Source organism: Caretta caretta, chromosome 8 (genome assembly GCF_965140235.1).
Source record: "Caretta caretta isolate rCarCar2 chromosome 8, rCarCar1.hap1, whole genome shotgun sequence".
In the NCBI taxonomy this organism is placed as follows: domain Eukaryota; kingdom Metazoa; phylum Chordata; order Testudines; family Cheloniidae; genus Caretta; species Caretta caretta.
This window is the reverse complement of record NC_134213.1, coordinates 47,349,051-47,365,354: the sequence shown is the minus strand read 5'-3', so window position 1 is coordinate 47,365,354 and position 16,304 is coordinate 47,349,051.

The following is a 16,304-nucleotide window of genomic DNA, read 5'->3' as shown; positions in this document are numbered from 1 at the left end:
CACTTCCTTCTTCCCTTGCCCTAGAAGGATGCTGTTATATTAGGATTCTCAACACTTCTGGGGAAAGTGTCAATGACAAAGACCTACATTGTAAAACGCAGTTTGCATTGAAAACTTTGCAAAATGGTTTCTACGTGTAATTAAGTTGCGGAAAACATTTGTTCTAAAACCAAAAGCTACATTCACAGCAGAAACAACAAGGAGCCTGGTGGTGCCTTAAAGACTAACAGATTTATTTGAGCATAAGCTTTTGTGGGTAAAAACCCCACTTCTTCAGATGCATGGAGTGAAAATTAAAGATGCAGACATAAATATACTGACACATGAACAGAAGGGAGTTACCTCACAAGTGGAGAACCAGTGTTGAAAGGGCCAATTCGATCAGTGTGGATGTAGTCCACTCCCAATAATAGATGAGGAGGTGTCAATTCCAGGAGAGGCAAAGCTGCTTTTGTAATGAGCCAGCCCCTATTCAAGCCCAAATTAATGGTGTTAAATTTGCAAATGAATTTTAGGTCTGCTGTTTCTCTTTGAAGTCTGTTGCTAAAGTTTTTTGTTCAAGTATAGCTACTTTCAAATCTGTTATAGAATGTCCAGGAAGATTGAAGTATTCTCCTACTGGCTTTTGTAAGTTACCATTCCTGATGTCCGATTTGTGTCCATTTATTCTTTTACGTAGGGACTGTCTGGTTTGGCTAGTGTACATGGCAGAGGGGCATTGCTGGCACATGATGGCATATATAACATTGGTAGATGTGCAGGTGAATGAGCCTCTGATGGTGTGGCTGATGTGGTTGGGTCCTCTGATGGTGTCACTAGAGTAGATATGAGGACAGAGTATGCAACGAGGTTTGCTTCAGGGATTGGTTCCTGGGTTAGTGTTTCTGTGGTGTGGTGTGTAGTTGCTGGTAAGTATTTGCTTCAGGTTGGGGGGCTGTCTGTAAGCGAGGACTGGCCTGCCTCCCAAGGTCTGGGAGAGTGAGGGATCATTTTCCAGGATAGGTTGTAGATCATTGATGATGTGCTGGAGAGGTTTTAGCTGGGGGCTGTACGTGATGGCCAGTGGTCTTCTGTTATTTTCCTTGTTGGGCCTGTCCTGTAGTAGGTGATTTCTGGGTACCTGTCTCGCTGTGTTAATCTGTTCCCTCACTTCCCCAGATGGGTATTGTAGTTTTAAGAATGCTTGATAAAGTTCTTGTAGGTGTTTGTCTCTGTCTGAGGGATTGGAGCAAATTCGGTTGTATTTTAGGGCGTGGCTGTAGACAATGGATCGTGTGATGTGTCCTGGATGGAAGCTGGGGGCATGTAGGTAAGTACAGCGGTCAGTAGGTTTCCAGTATAGGGTGGCGTTTATGTGACCGTCACTTATTTGCACTGTAGTGTCCAGGAAGTGGATCTCTTGTGTGGACTGGTCCAGGCTGAGGTTGATGGTGGGGTGGAAATTGTTGAAATCCAGGTGGAATTCCTCAAGGGCCTCCTTCCCATGTATCCATATGATGAAGATGTCATCAATGTAGCACAAATAGAGGAGAGGCGCTAGGGGACGAGAGCTGAGGAAGTGTTCTAAGTCAGCCATAAAAATGTTGGCATACTGTGGGGCCATGCAGGTACCCATAGCAGTGGCACTGACTTGAAGGTGTAAGTTGTCCCCAAATCTGAAATGGTTGTGGGTGAGGACAAAGTCACAAAGCTCAGACACCAGGTGTGCCATGGCCTCATCAGGGACACTGTTCTTGACAGCTTGTAGTTCATCCTTATGTGGAATATTGGTGTAAAGAGCTTCTACATCCATGGTGGCCAGGATGGTGTTTTCAGGAAGATCACAGCAGAAACTGCTTGGGTGAGTCCCCTCATGATTCATACAACCATGAGGTCCTTTCTTTCCCACTGTTGTGGGTTTCACTGAGAGGCTGGCAGGCCTAGTGGGCAGGTCATGGCCTGTCAATTTCACAGTGCCCCCAAAGTTCACCCACATGGCCTGGCAGGAGGGACCATTGGACCCAGGGACCAATTGATTGCGGGGGACAACTAATGAAAAACAGGGGTCAGAGTGAAGGTCATAGGTTCAAAACAAAGAAACCGGATGGTTGGTATGTAGGGGGTTGGTATGTAGGGGGACCCAGCCCACCATCTCCATCAGGTCCCAGCCCAAGGCCCATGCGGAGAGGTGTGGAACGTGTTAGTCACCTCTTCCTGGTGCACCTGACTAGTCTCCCTTGGTCTGCTTCCTACCTCCCTGCTCTCTGTCTGGTTTGGTGTGTAGGCACAGCCCACTTTCTCCCCAGTGGGGGTTCCCAGTCAGTGAACTAAGCACACTGCAGCTCTCTCTCTGCAGAGAGTGGGGGAAGACTCTACCTTCCTGGTTGAGTCTAAGCCACAGTCTAGTCCCTCTGCCATGGATCGCTTGTCCCTAGAAGCTGCAAATTTGCTTCCTATCTTTGAACAGCCTCCCTGCTTAACTATATGAGTCCCCTTTTGAGCAGGGACAGGGTCCACTTGGCCCAGTACTGCTCCATCAGTCTCTGTGGGTGGGTGTCTCTAAATCCCATCACACCCATATTCAAAACAAGTCTGACATGATATGCAGGGCTAATGGCATTTCAGGGGGTCTTAACAATGAGGCTAAGGGATGATACTAATACAATATTGAATTAATTAACTGTACTAAGCTACGGAGGATGTTACTTTAACCCAAAGGCATCTATGATTTATACTGAAACAGCTTGGGTTTGACATTACTAGTAATCATATATCCCCTCTCCTCTGCTATCCAGAGATTATACACAGAACAGCTTCTTGTTTCACTTACACATGCACAAGGAGAGCTGTGTGGAGGACAGAAGTTCCAGTTCAAGGATTTCAAATTTTCAAAATTTAGCTTCATTACAAATAGGAGCGAAAACTCAACATTTCATATTCTCTGCAAAAGAAAATTCCTGGGGGAAAAAATGGGTTCAGGTTGATCAAAACATTTCATTTTGACAAAACATTTTGTTTTGATTTTGACTTTATTATATTATGATAGTGAATATAAAAATTTCAAAGTGCAAAGTCATTTCAAAATGAAAAATAAAAAAATTTGTTTACCTGGTTTTCTTCCAAAATGAAATTCCAGCAAAATCAACCTGATTTTGTGAAGTGTTTCAATTTTGATGGCACTGCATTGTCCCACAGACTGTGGGGTCGCTGTCAAGTATTATCAAGAGAGTCAGATTAACCCCATATAGTGCTCTGAAGCCAGTGGATTTAGCAAGACTCCTTTGGGGGTGCGTCCTTTCAGTTGTATTTTTAAGGAAAAGCACCTCATGTCATTCTTCCATAATAAACCCCCAGATCTTATTTAATTGAATAACTCAGCAGTTCTAGAAATATGATCACTTTGTGTGTGTGTGTGTGTGTGTGTGTGTGTGTGAACTCATCTGTTTGTACAAGATGGCTCCTTACATCAGTCCTTAAGCTGTAGTTGTGTGCTTTCTGCCCTCCTGCTATTTCTGGCATTAAGGGGGACACAGCCCTGCTGCTTCGGTGAACATTCTGGAATATCATAGTACACAGCTGCTTGTAGAGCATTTGGCGCTTCTAGATCACAGTGCCACACAACACAGCTGCTTCTAGAATGTGTTGGTAAATTCTTCCATTTTAGTAATTTGGTGGAAGAAGATTAAATTAGAGAAGCAGAGAACATTCTAGAAAAACGGAGCTGAATAGTCAAAGTCTGGAGGTTTTACTCTGAGAGCTAAGAGGGTCTTAGTGACCTTTTCATTCTCATGAGACTGTTAACAAATGCACCAGCTGTGGTAGTAGTTGGTTAGACATAGAGATATATGTAGTGTCCCCACTGTTCTCCATCAGGTGATGGTCCCTATGTGTATGCCACTGTGGGTGAACATGCACTCCATGTGCCTGTGACTGGAAAATTTTTACTAGCTGCATTCAGTGTGTCCTGGGTCTCCTCTTGTGCCAAGCCAAGGGCAAAAGGTGAGGTGCAAATCACCTGTCTCTCCAGTTCCTTCTACTGATCATGGCAGCTTTGCTAGTGTTCCCACTTGGATTCTAGCCTTTCCTGTAAATAGTTTACCTTTAGGTAGTTTAGAAGCATTTTGATGCCTGAGGGGCTCCCCACTCTGTTACCTCCCCACCTCCATATGGGATTCTTGGTAAGCCTAAAATCACTGGCTTCAAATCCTCTGTGGACTGCCCCCAGGTCTTCCCGGTGAGTGCTTATATTGCCTCCAAGTGCGCTGTTTGCTGTTTGTTTCTACCATCTCTAAAGACACCTAATGGAGCGGCTGAGGCCCCAGTCTGACTGTGGGTCGATTGACTCCCTCTATGTCAGCAGGAGGTACCTAGCAGTGCTCCTCCTGACCAGAAGCTCTCGAGCACCAACTGTCAGAGACCAGGCCTAAGGACTAAAGAGGAGGGTAAAAACAAACGCCTGTAAGAAATGGGAGACCTCTTCTTCCAAGGCCTCTGAGAAGCGGATTGACTCCTTCCACCTTCTAAATCGGGTGATCCTTTGCACCCTGGGATGGGTGTGTCAGGAGCAAAGGAGGAGCCTGGGTCCAAACCACCCATACTGAGGGCCAAGAGTACCTGAAACAACCAGCTGTAGAAGGGGAGGGGCAGGCCCACCCCAGCAAAAAGGAAAAGAGAGTGATCACTGGCTGCGTCCACGGTACTGCACTACAGCGGGAAGGAGGACTCGGCCGTACCAACATTCACTACCTCACCAAAACTGGCACTGTTGGCTCCACCAAAGAGGCAGAAGTCCCACCTGCTCTCCACCAGCTAGACCTGGGTACAATGCCCTGGATATCCTGGCTCTTTATTCGGAGTCGCTAAGAGTTGAGCAACTGGTGGTCCCTACAGAGATACTCACACTGTCAGTGCACCGTTCACCAGTGCCACCTGCCAGCCAAGGTATCACAAGGCATACAGTACCAACAGCTCTGCCAGTGGAATTTGAAGAGTCCTACTCTGGTGAGCTGGTGGCTAGCACTAGGCCTCCTCTGCCGGTTCTGAGGCGCAACATGAGCCCCAACAAGGGTGCCAGCATCTCTGGGGTACCCACACACTCCCACAGGGCACGTTACAGGGTTGGAGACCAATGGTACCCTCCCTCTTGGTACCACCTCCTTAACCTTATGATCCCATTCACAGGCCCTATTGTGGTTTTTGGGATCCTTCAGAGGATGTGAAGCAGAGAGGAAGGAGGGCAGGTAATGGAACCACGCACGATAAAGAACTCCAGTTTCTGTAAGGTAAATAGCCTTTCTATGTGCATCACGTGAGCCCTGAAAGTGGGAGAGGGGGCACCAGTCAAGTGGTAATAACATCAGTTGTCAGTAAAAGAGGAATATTGAAAAGAGCCTTAATAATGAGTGCAAATCAATTGCGTTTTCCCCTGATTCTCCCAGGGATAGATACCCTGCTGGAATCCCCAATGCACTACGTGTCTGTGCAGCGCATGTCTGAATGGTGTGGGATTTCTGCAACTGTGGGAGAGCCATTTTGTAGAAGTAAAAAAAAAAAAAAAAGTCACTCTAAGCACTCACTGTGCAGCAGGGGTAATCAATTATTTTTTCATCAAGGTCCAAATTTCTTGGTCGAGGTATAGTCAAGGTGTAGACGCCAGAGAATAATAATAAAATAACTATAGTAATAATTAAGTAAAAAGATTTCAGGGTCTGTTCAAAAACTTCTGGCAGTCTGAATTTGATCTGTGTTCCACATATTGACTACCCCTGCTGTGTATTGCATAGCAGCTGCCAAGTTCCACACCAGAGGTGGATGCATGTCAATATTTGTAGAACCGATTCCTAGATATAGATATATAGTTTGTAAATTGCTTTGGGATGAAAGGTACAGGATAAAGTGTTAGAGGGCTTTCCCTTCACCCTCTCCTCTGGTTCTTGTCACACAGACAGAAAACAGAAGACCAAAAGTCCAAAGTGCAGGCAATTCGATGTTTATCGGGCTTAGTTCCAAACAGGCATATCCATAGCTCTGCACACCAGCAGAATCTGTTTCCTAGTGTTCCGTTCCCAGCTCTGACACTACAGAGCCTTTGCTCCATGTCCCCCTTCCCAGCTCTGATGCTGTATAACCTTGCCTATGTCCGCATTCTCATTTCCCATTCCCTATTTTCCCTATTCCCAACTCCTCCTTCTTACTAGGCCCAAATATACCTGCAATGCTCGCCCACGGTCCCACCCCTTACAACTTAGGGTCATGTTCCATTTTGGGTCTGGGGTCTTCATCCCACCCCTTTTGTACCCCATGGGAGGGGTAAGGAGAGAGGTTGTATTGCGGTCAGGGACAGGCATTTCTTTGGTCTTTTTTAGTGTTTTATTCCCCTATCCTACCCCTCCTCCAGCCCCTTTGCCCCTCCCAACTGGTTGCTTGACTTTGCCTCAACCCTTATCTCAAGGCAATCTTAAAGTATGCTCTCAAGTAACACTTTAACTGCTCTTATCTGTTCCCATTGTACTAATAAATCCAGCGGACTAGGCAGAAGCAACATCACAGTGTCTTTTTCTACACATTTTAGTATAAGAGTATCAAAAAGTCAAACCCAAAATTCTATCCCAGGCTAACAAACAGACCTATATACTAACATAAAGTAAGACATCATTATCTGTGAAATACATTTCTTTTTGGTGAAAATGTCTTTTGCGTGTTTTGTACTTGATTTTTCTCTGAATTTCCAGACTATACACACAAACACACCTACTTCCAGATCTTCATAGAGATGTATTTTCCCAGTTAATCAAAATGACCAAATCTTAATGTCATAGAAAAAGGCACATTTCATGATTCTCACAGCCTCAGAAATTCATGTGTCATGGTTTTTTGCTTCCACAGTAAAATATTAAGGATTCTCTGGTGACAATGAACCACAAGAGCAGAGATTCAATAATATTTTAGCAGATCCAATAACATTTTAACTTCCTTCTTTTCTAAGGTGTATTTTAATTAAATTAGTCAGCTAATGTGTGCCACTCTCTAGGCTCCTACAAATCATAAAGATTTTGGGACAGAGAACATCTCTTTGTCAGAGGTTTGCACAACACCTCGCACAAAGGTCAGGGTCTCTTGGCTCTATCACACTAATAATTAGTAATGAATAGTCCCTTCATTTAAAATTGCAGCAGACTGAGAGACTGCTGAATTGGAATTAATTTGCAAACTGGATACAATTAACTTAGGCTTGAATAGAGACTGGGAGTGAATGGGTCATTACACAAAGTAAACCTATTTCCCCATGTTTATCCCTCCCCACCCCCCACTGTTCCTCAGATGTTCTTGTCAACTGCTGGAAATGGCCCACCTTGATTATCACTACAAAAGGTCTGCCCTCCCACCCCACTCTCCTGCTGGTAATAGCTCACCTTAAGTGATCACTCTCTTGTTACAGTGTGTATGGTAACACCCTTTGTTTCATGTTCTCTATGTATATAAATCTCCCCACTGTATTTTCCACTGAATGCATCCAATGAAGTGAGCTGTAGCTCACGAAAGCTTATGCTCAAATAAATGTGTTAGTCTCTAAGGTGCCACAAGTCCTCCTTTTGTTTTTGTGAATACAGACTAACACGGCTGCTACTCTGATAACCCTCTATGCAAGATCAATTGCTCTTTGTGTTCAAAGGCTGATTCACAGACTCAGTTAAGCACTAACTTTGTTACTCTTTCTCAACTCCTGTATTACTTAAGTTCTAAAATATGCATCTAGTGGGGTCATTGGCTTCACTGGGACTTCGAATCCCATTTGCTTGATGCTAATTTAGATACTGCTACAGTGAAGTCAAGGAGAATTTTGTCCAGGAGCAATGCTTAAACACAAATTCAGAAAAAGCATCTCGACTCAGGCCCATGCGGAACACAGACTTCCTTGTGAATCATTCATTAGACAGGTTTAGCCTCTTTTCCTGCTTGTGAACCAGCCACAAAAAAAGCTTAAGTTTCATCAGTTTTATTCATTATTAAAAAGAATTTGTGACAGAACTTATGTGGATAATTTTTGGTGGTGGCGCTTGACTTGATATTGGAAATTCAAAATCTGAAATGGGTGTGGATTACTTTGGAATGGATATTTGTGTACAGTATCACATGATAGGCCTTCTCTTTCTTGACTGAATGAGCATGAAGCTTAGAATGAAGTGTCCTAAGCAAATAGTCTACATATATGACATCAAAATTTGCTTTCTGTTAATATTCCCTAATGACATTTTTGGACCATTCCTGCCAGTATATTCCTTTGCTAGAATACAAATGGAAAGCAAACACAAAAGCGGTATGTATGAAGCTGAGGCAAATTCAGTTGTTTTTTTATTCAAGTGAATATTCCTGACAAATGTTTAAATGATCATCCACCTCTAATTACTAAAAAACCTAAACAAAATAAAACCCTATCAAAATAAAACATTACCCTATATACCCGATTCTCCCCCTGGACCAAGGCTGCTCAGAAGTTGTTAAAGTAACTAAGGCCCACTTTAGGGAGGGAAACCAGTGCGTGAAAATGGCTGTTGTTTGTATTTTCTATGGAAATAAAAGCAATAATCTAGTCAATGCTTAATTTGTGCTGGGGTTTGCCAGGGCTGAGCCCTGGTACCTCTAGGCTTGGCAGTTCGTAGCCCTGGCACCTCTGGGCTTGCTGCATCACTTATGAATGGAAAAAAATTGCTTGAGCTCCCACACCTCTTTCATTACAAATTAAGCACTGAAACTGGTATTAGAAAGATTACCAGTAAGAAGTACTAAAAAGCCCAGATCTGACTAAAGTGGCACCACATACTAGACATGGTCAGCACATGGCCATTGCTCAATAAATAAATAACACTACTCTATTCCCTTTAGGTTCTCATACTGCCCTCCTCATTGTACATTAAGCACCTTCTAGTTGTACATTAACTGTTGTAAGTAGTATCTTGCCCCTAGTAAATGTCAAAACATGAGTGAGGGATAATAGATTGATCTAGAGAGAAGGTAAGAATGACTTCACCAGACGTGATGTCACTGGCTACATCACAGAAAATGACAATGACATGGAATTGACAATTTCACCGGATGTGCTGTTATGATCTCAACCCTGTCCTTCTGGAATCTGGTCCTTCCAGCCTCTTACTCCCAATGGGAAAGCCCAACTTAGGGAGGGAAACCAATAGAATTTGTTGTTTGGCCCAGAACCCGTAACTCAGTACCCAGTAAATAGCACCATCCCTAAAAACGATAAAGAAAACTAAAAGCATGAAAAAAAATCTAAAATGTGAAAACAAAGATGTGTGCAAAGAGACTTGTTAAAGAAAACAATAGACATTTGTACATCTAAATGGTAACTAAAAACACCCTGTCAAGGTTCCTTCTCCATTCTGAACTCTAGGGTACAGATCTGGGGACCTGCATGAAAGACCCCCAAGCTTCTTCTTACCAACTTAGGTTAAACGCTGCCACCATCAAAGTGTTACACAAAGAACAGGGGAAGTGCCCACTTGGAAACATCTCCCCCCAAAATATCCCCCCCAAGCCCTACACCCCCTTTCCTGGGGAAGGCTTGATAAAAATCCTCACCAATTTGCATAGGTGAACACAGACCCAAACCCTTGGATCTTAAGAACAATGAAAAACAATCAGGTTCTTAAAAGAATTTTAATTAAAGAAAAAGTAAAAGAATCACCTCTGTAAAATCAGGATGGTAAATACCTTACAGGGTAATCAGATTCAAAACATAGAGAATCCCTGTAGGCAAAACCTTAAGTTACAAAAAGACACAAAAACAGGAATATCCATTCCATTCAGCACAGCTTATTTTATCAGCCATTTAAACAAAACAGAATCTAACACATATCTAGCTAGATTACTTACTAAGTTCTAAGACTCCATTCCTTTTCTGTTCCCGGCAAAAGCATCACACAGACAGAGAGAGCCTTTGTTTCTCCCCCCGTCCAGCTTTGAAAATATCTTGTCTCCTCATTGGTCATTTTGGTCAGGTGCCAGCAAGGTTATCCTAGCTTCTTAACCCTTTACAGGTGAAAGGGTTTTTCCTCTGGCCAGAAGGGATTTAAAGGTGTTTACCCTTCCCTTTATATTTATGACACAACTAATAAACAATAAAACAACTGTTACGACTGTTCCAAAAACAACCCAGCTGCACAGCCCCAGGGAACAATTACAACCAGAGCTAGTCAAAGCTCAGCATTTTGGGCCTGCAGGAAGATCTGACATTTTGTGATTCCCTTGCAGCTCTATTCAGAATGAAAAGTCTGAAATTTCAAAATTCACTGTGAAAAAACATTCAGAAATATTTTGTTTTGGAAGCCTTGATATGACTGTAGCAAAATGTTTCATTATGACTATCATTTCAACTTTTATATTAATGTAACACAATATAATAATTCAACTGTTTTATATTATACTATAAAATAATTGATTTACCATTATATTTGTTCTAATAATATAAAACAGTTGACTTATATTATATAGTTGGAAGGATAAAATCATAATTTCCTGCTGCAAATTTTGACAAAATGTTGCCGTTTACTCAAATCAGCATTTCCCAACAGAAAACTGTTCTGTTGGAAAATAATTGACCAACTCTATTTACAATCATTTTAGCGGTATTAGTTGCGAATGCCACCCAGAAATACTATGTTATCATATGTTATCAAAGCCACCTAAGGGATTTGGATGCCAAATTCTCATTAGAAATTAATGCCTTGGATATTACGCTAATAGTATATAGTAATATAGTATATATTAATACAATATAGTATAGGCAATATAGTATAATTAATACAAATCCCATTAGGGAGAGGCTTTGTAGCTTATCCTACAACGTATCCTGAATGCTTTTGTGTCACCATCTCCACTTTTCCACTTCCTTAATCCAGCGTTCTTGGAGCATTTTATATGGCATGTCAGACAGTAGGCCTGTCCAGATGAACATGACTGTTATATGTGATTAAAACCAGTTACATTACTTCCCATTTCTGCTCTTTCCCTTTGATACTTCTGCAACCATGCCAAGGAAATACCTCCTCCATTCACCAGCACTGATTTGTTCTTCACTGGAGTGCAGTGATGTCCAAGAAGGAAAACAGATCACCTTTGCTTTGAAGAGGAGGTAATTCTTTTTATCTGAGAGCAATAACACCACACTATATTTCAACTTTCAGGGTAATACTGTCTCTTTAAACTGATGTCAAGTAGGTGCTCTAAGACCCTTGGACCAAAAAGCTCATACTACCCTAATAATAATAAATAATAACCCTTAGCACTTGTAGAATACTTTTCAGCCACAGATCTTGAAGCATTTCACAAAAGTGGTGGTTATTGTCATTTTGAGTGGGGAAACTGAGTCACACAAGTTCATGCCAACCATTTTAAACTTGGGATACATTAAATTTAGATTTCATTAGGAAGAGCGGGTGCTCAGCACCTCTGAAAATTAGACTACTTATTTAGTAGAGCTGGTGGAAGAAATACAAACAAATATGTAAAAAAAAGGTTGGAAATGTTTTCTTTTTTCTCCCTATATTTGAAATTTTTCACATTGAAATTTTGAGACTGTTCTGGTGTTTTGGTAACTAGATATGAAGGTATGTCCAGATTTATAAAAGTACTTTGATACTGTCACCAGGGGCTGGCCCATTAAGGGGAGGTAGCACTCAGCCTGCCTGTGACAGGTTCATGTGACAGGCTCCTGTAAGAGAGAACAAGCCAACCCAGACCCACCTTGAAATAATAACTACATAAGAGGCTGATTGGTAACTAGTTAGATAATGAAGAAGGGTTACCTGGACTCAACTGGGGGTTTCCTTGAGACAGGAAGCTCCTGAAAAGAGGTGCTCCCAGGAGAGCTCATCAAAGCAAGGGGCCTAGAAGGTGTGGTCCTTAGAGAGTGGAGATTCCTAAGCGAAGAGCTAGAACTGTCAGGTTTTCAGAAAGGCCTGGTCCCAGCGAAGAGACTTCCCAGGTAGTGGCTGAAAGCCCAGCCTATTGGGAACTACATATTGCTCTGGAGAAGAGCTGCAGTGGACAGACCTCCATGGACCCCTGGCTCTGAGGAAGGGCTCTCTCCAAGTGGCAGCAAGATGCCTATCTCTGGGGAAGAGTCCCAAGTTGAAAGAGTCCTGCTGGCAAAGGGCCTGACTGGAGGGGAGTGGTGGATTCAGGTGGGAAGAAATAAACTAAGAGTGACTCTGTCTCCCACCTAAGACACTGGGGTGAAGGTTTGCTTATGTACTCAAAGGGCATCGACAGGCGTAGACTTCTCAAAATGTGTGCTGTTCCCTATGTAAAGACTCATTGATCTAATTGACAGCACATTAGGGGAAACTGAGGCAGGGAGTGCTGCAGTGCCACACTTGCCTAGCAGGAGGTGATACAAGGCATGTAAGTTTTGTGACAGGTGCCAAAAGCTGCAGATCAGAACCTAATGGGACTTTCCAAGATGCTTAGGCCCATGAAATTAGGTGCTTTTCCCCCCAAGCTTTTCTCCACAGCCATGAGGGCAAGAAACTTTCTTTTTCTCCCCCTAGTGAAAGCCGAGTTTCTCACATAGTCACGTGACTCCAGGACCTGGGGTATTCAGAAAAAACACCAGCGGCCATGAACCTCGTGATAAAAGGGCAAGATCTGGCAGCACGAGTGAGTCCACAGAGAGGGTGGATGAGGGACATTTATCCAGTATAATTCTTGTTAGTTTTTGTGTATTCCAGTAGTACCCATGAGTCTCCACCAGGCGCAGGGCCCCAGCGTGACAGGTGCTGCACAGACATTGAATGGAAGACACTCCCTTTCCTGAAGATCTTATGATCTAAAGAACAAAGCAGACAAACACAAATAGGCAGCAAATAAGTCATTGCCAGAAACCCAGGACCAACCATTTACAAACTCTCCCAGTCCCAACTTTCTGCTCCAGTAACATCCCTTCCCTTGTTCCCTTAGACCAACTGCCACACCCAATGTCCTGTCACCGTGTTCTCTCTCCTCACTCAGAACAGTGAGCCTCACTCTGCAGCCAGAAACCGTCATTTTTTACCTTTCCAAAAAATATATATCATGTTATGCTCTCAGTCAGTTGCCAGCCCTGTATCCAGCTTGTAATCTAGGACCTGAGTTTTTTAAAGATGTCTTCTTCACCTTCCCTTAAACAGAGAAAAATTGGAGACACATGGTGGGAAAGATACATGGAGAAGATATGCATATCCACCTTATGAAGAATAAAGGTCACGGAAAATAACTTGTCACTGTCACCTCCAGTAAGCAGTAATCGTTTTTTTTATCTTGGATAATGATGCCATGTTATTCCTCATACTTTGAGGCCTCAGAGCTACCGAATTGAATGCATCCGCTGAAGTGAGCTGTAGCTCACGAAAGCTTATGCTCAAATAAATTTGTTAGTCTCTAAGGTGCCACAAGTACTCCTTTTCTTTTTGCAAACTAGACTTGTCTCCGGTACTTTTTTATGATGATTCTATCACCAGACCAGATGTCACACCCCTTGAAGATGCAGTTAGCCCTCCGTGTGCCAACAGTTAGTGCATGATCCCCCAAGTATGGAGCTGCTTAGGGCCTCCATTGAGGTTGTGATCGCCTATCTGACTAATGGATCTAAGTGGCTTGAAAGTACCAGCAGCTATTAAAAAGAGATAGAGGCGTCTCCTCCACTATGACCCAGGCACTCCATTGTGGTGATGTACAGCTGGGAGAAGGAGAATTCCTGCACAGGACATCTGCAGGCTGCCCTCACCAACACAGGGGATATGCTGCGGGTGGGGCTGGAGCACACACTGCTAAGTGGATTCTGAGCAGCTCCAGGCTGAAGTGCTGCCCATAGGCCACCCAGGCAGGGTTCCCATAACTTAGAGCAACCCCCAGACTGCATAAATTACTCTGGGAGACATTTTATCCCCTCATCGGCCCAGAATCCTGGGGGTAGAAAGGTGGCTTAAAGACAGTTGCTCTGTTCCCCCTGGGCTGCAGCTAAGTATTCACAATCTCGCCTAGCATCTGTGTCCCACCCTTTGCCTGATCCACAGAGGCTGAGAGTCTGCAACAGCCCCCAGGTACAAATGTTTAGCTCAAGCTATAGAGGCTCAGGCTTGGCGCTCTGGAGGTCCCCGGTGTCGTCACAAATCTATACTGTCCCTAGAGTGTCTTCCTCTAAGCAGGAGGACCACTCGCTCCTGCTCACCTGGGACCAGGTAAAGTAGAAAAGGAATTATTTGGTTTACAGATCCCCCAGACACAGGGATTAGTATCTAGTTGGATTTTTCCACCTCCTGGGTTAATTGGCTCAGAGGAGAGCCAGCACTGACCCTCCCCCCCGCTGAGCTAACCCAGGGCTAGATGACATGACACTAGGACTGATTGAAATGTGTGCTGAACAAAATATAAACGAGTGGTCCCTCCTGAGATCAGCGCGCCCTTGGCAAGCCTCTTAAAAACACAACTCATAAAATAAACAGACTCCAGCAATTACCCGCCATTCACTCCATCCCAGCAGCCACATCAATGGCACAAAGAGTTAATAAGCCTCCCCAACAAAACCACCACCCAATCCCTGCAGCTGAGGCTCCCAGGGCAGGGCGAGCTGTCAATAGAGGCTAAGTGATTTAGTAAAACATTAATGTTCCCAGAGGAGTCATATTTGGGCTGCGTGGGTTTGGCGAGGAAGGCTGCCCTGACCAGCTTCCCTGACTCCAGTTACCAAAGGGAAAACAGACCGTTGAAGAGGCCTCTCTTTTGACAGCGGCTGTCGACTTACCCTCTGCCAATTTCCTTACTACCTACGGTGACATTCCCCTCTGCTGTTATCTGGACCAGTGATCTGGTAGGCCACTCCAGTCCTTGACTCAGAGAGCCAGCCTTACCCTGCTCTGCTGTGAGAACCCCCACTCCTGAGCTGTTCACGCACAGCTTCTGGCATGTAAGCTGCTCCCAGCTACTCGCAAGTGAATGACACTAGCCAGTATCTCCGGTCCCAGACACAACCCTAGGAAGCTCCGTCTTGCAATGTCCAGTTACACCCACTGGACGCTGCAAACTTATATGAGTTCGTCAATTTAACAAAGAAATTGATATGTACCAGGCTCGTTCTCCCAAGAGGAGCCTCTGACATGCTTCAAACCAAATGCACTGCTTCAGGTAGAACAAACAAACAGATTTATTAACTATAAAGATAGATTCTAAGTGATTATAAGTCAAAGCATAACAAGTCAGATTTGGTCAAATGAAATAAAAGCAAAACACATTGTAAACTGATCTTAACACTTTCAATGTCCATACAAACTTTGATGCTTCTTACCACAGGCTGGCTGATTGCTCTTCAGTCAGGCTCTCCCCTTTGATCAGTGCTTCAGTTGCATGGTGATGGTGGTGTCTGTAGAGAGAGAAAGTATAGCAAAATGTCTCTCCTTTTTATCATGTCCTTTCCTCCCTCTCGGCTTTGCTCCCCCCTTCAGAGTCAGGTGAGCATTACGTCACTGCAGTTCCAAACTGACCAAAGGAAGGAGGGTGACTCCCTGGAGAGTCTAACAGATGATTTTGTTGCTTCCTTGGCCAGCGACTTTTGTTCCTGTGAGGCTGGGCTGGGCTGGTCCCATACCTGCCCTGATGAGGTGTGAACTGCTTCTCTGCTCTTGGAGAGTTTTTGTCTGGGCTTGTTTTAAGCCATGAGGATACATTTTCAGCCTCATAACTGTAACCCTTCTGCCAGGCCGAGTTGATAGCAGCAAAGGCTGGGTTCAGTACATAGGGGTTCCCTCTCAACAATGCAATGCAGAACTGGCTCGAGCCCCCACCCAGTGACTTGGGAAAATCTTACACACACCCCTGAGCGCCTCAAAGAGGCAATACTTCTCCTCTCGCAAGCACAGAGTCTCAGTGTAGCAGAAAATCTTTAACATGGGGTAAACGACATCAGCATTAAATTGGGAAAACACCATAACTAGGGTTCATAAACCAAACCATGAGCAAAGACCCACCCCAGCAAATTGGGGCATGTCCTTTCCATTTGGTTCTTGAGTCCAGCAACCTAAAATCACCCAAAGTCCCAAACGTCCAACAACCCAAAAGTCTCTGTCCCTGGTCAGTGCTGCCCCAGAGTTCAAAAGTTTGTCTGCAAAGTCTTACTTCCCAGCCTGGGTGAAAATGGTGGTGTTAAGGGGCACCAAGGTCAGCTTGGTCCGAGGCCGGCTGCCCCACCTCTCCGTGGAGTTCTGCTGCAGCCTTCATAGAATCATAGAATATAAGGGTTGGAAGGGACCCCAGAAGGTCATCTAGTCCAACCCCCTGCT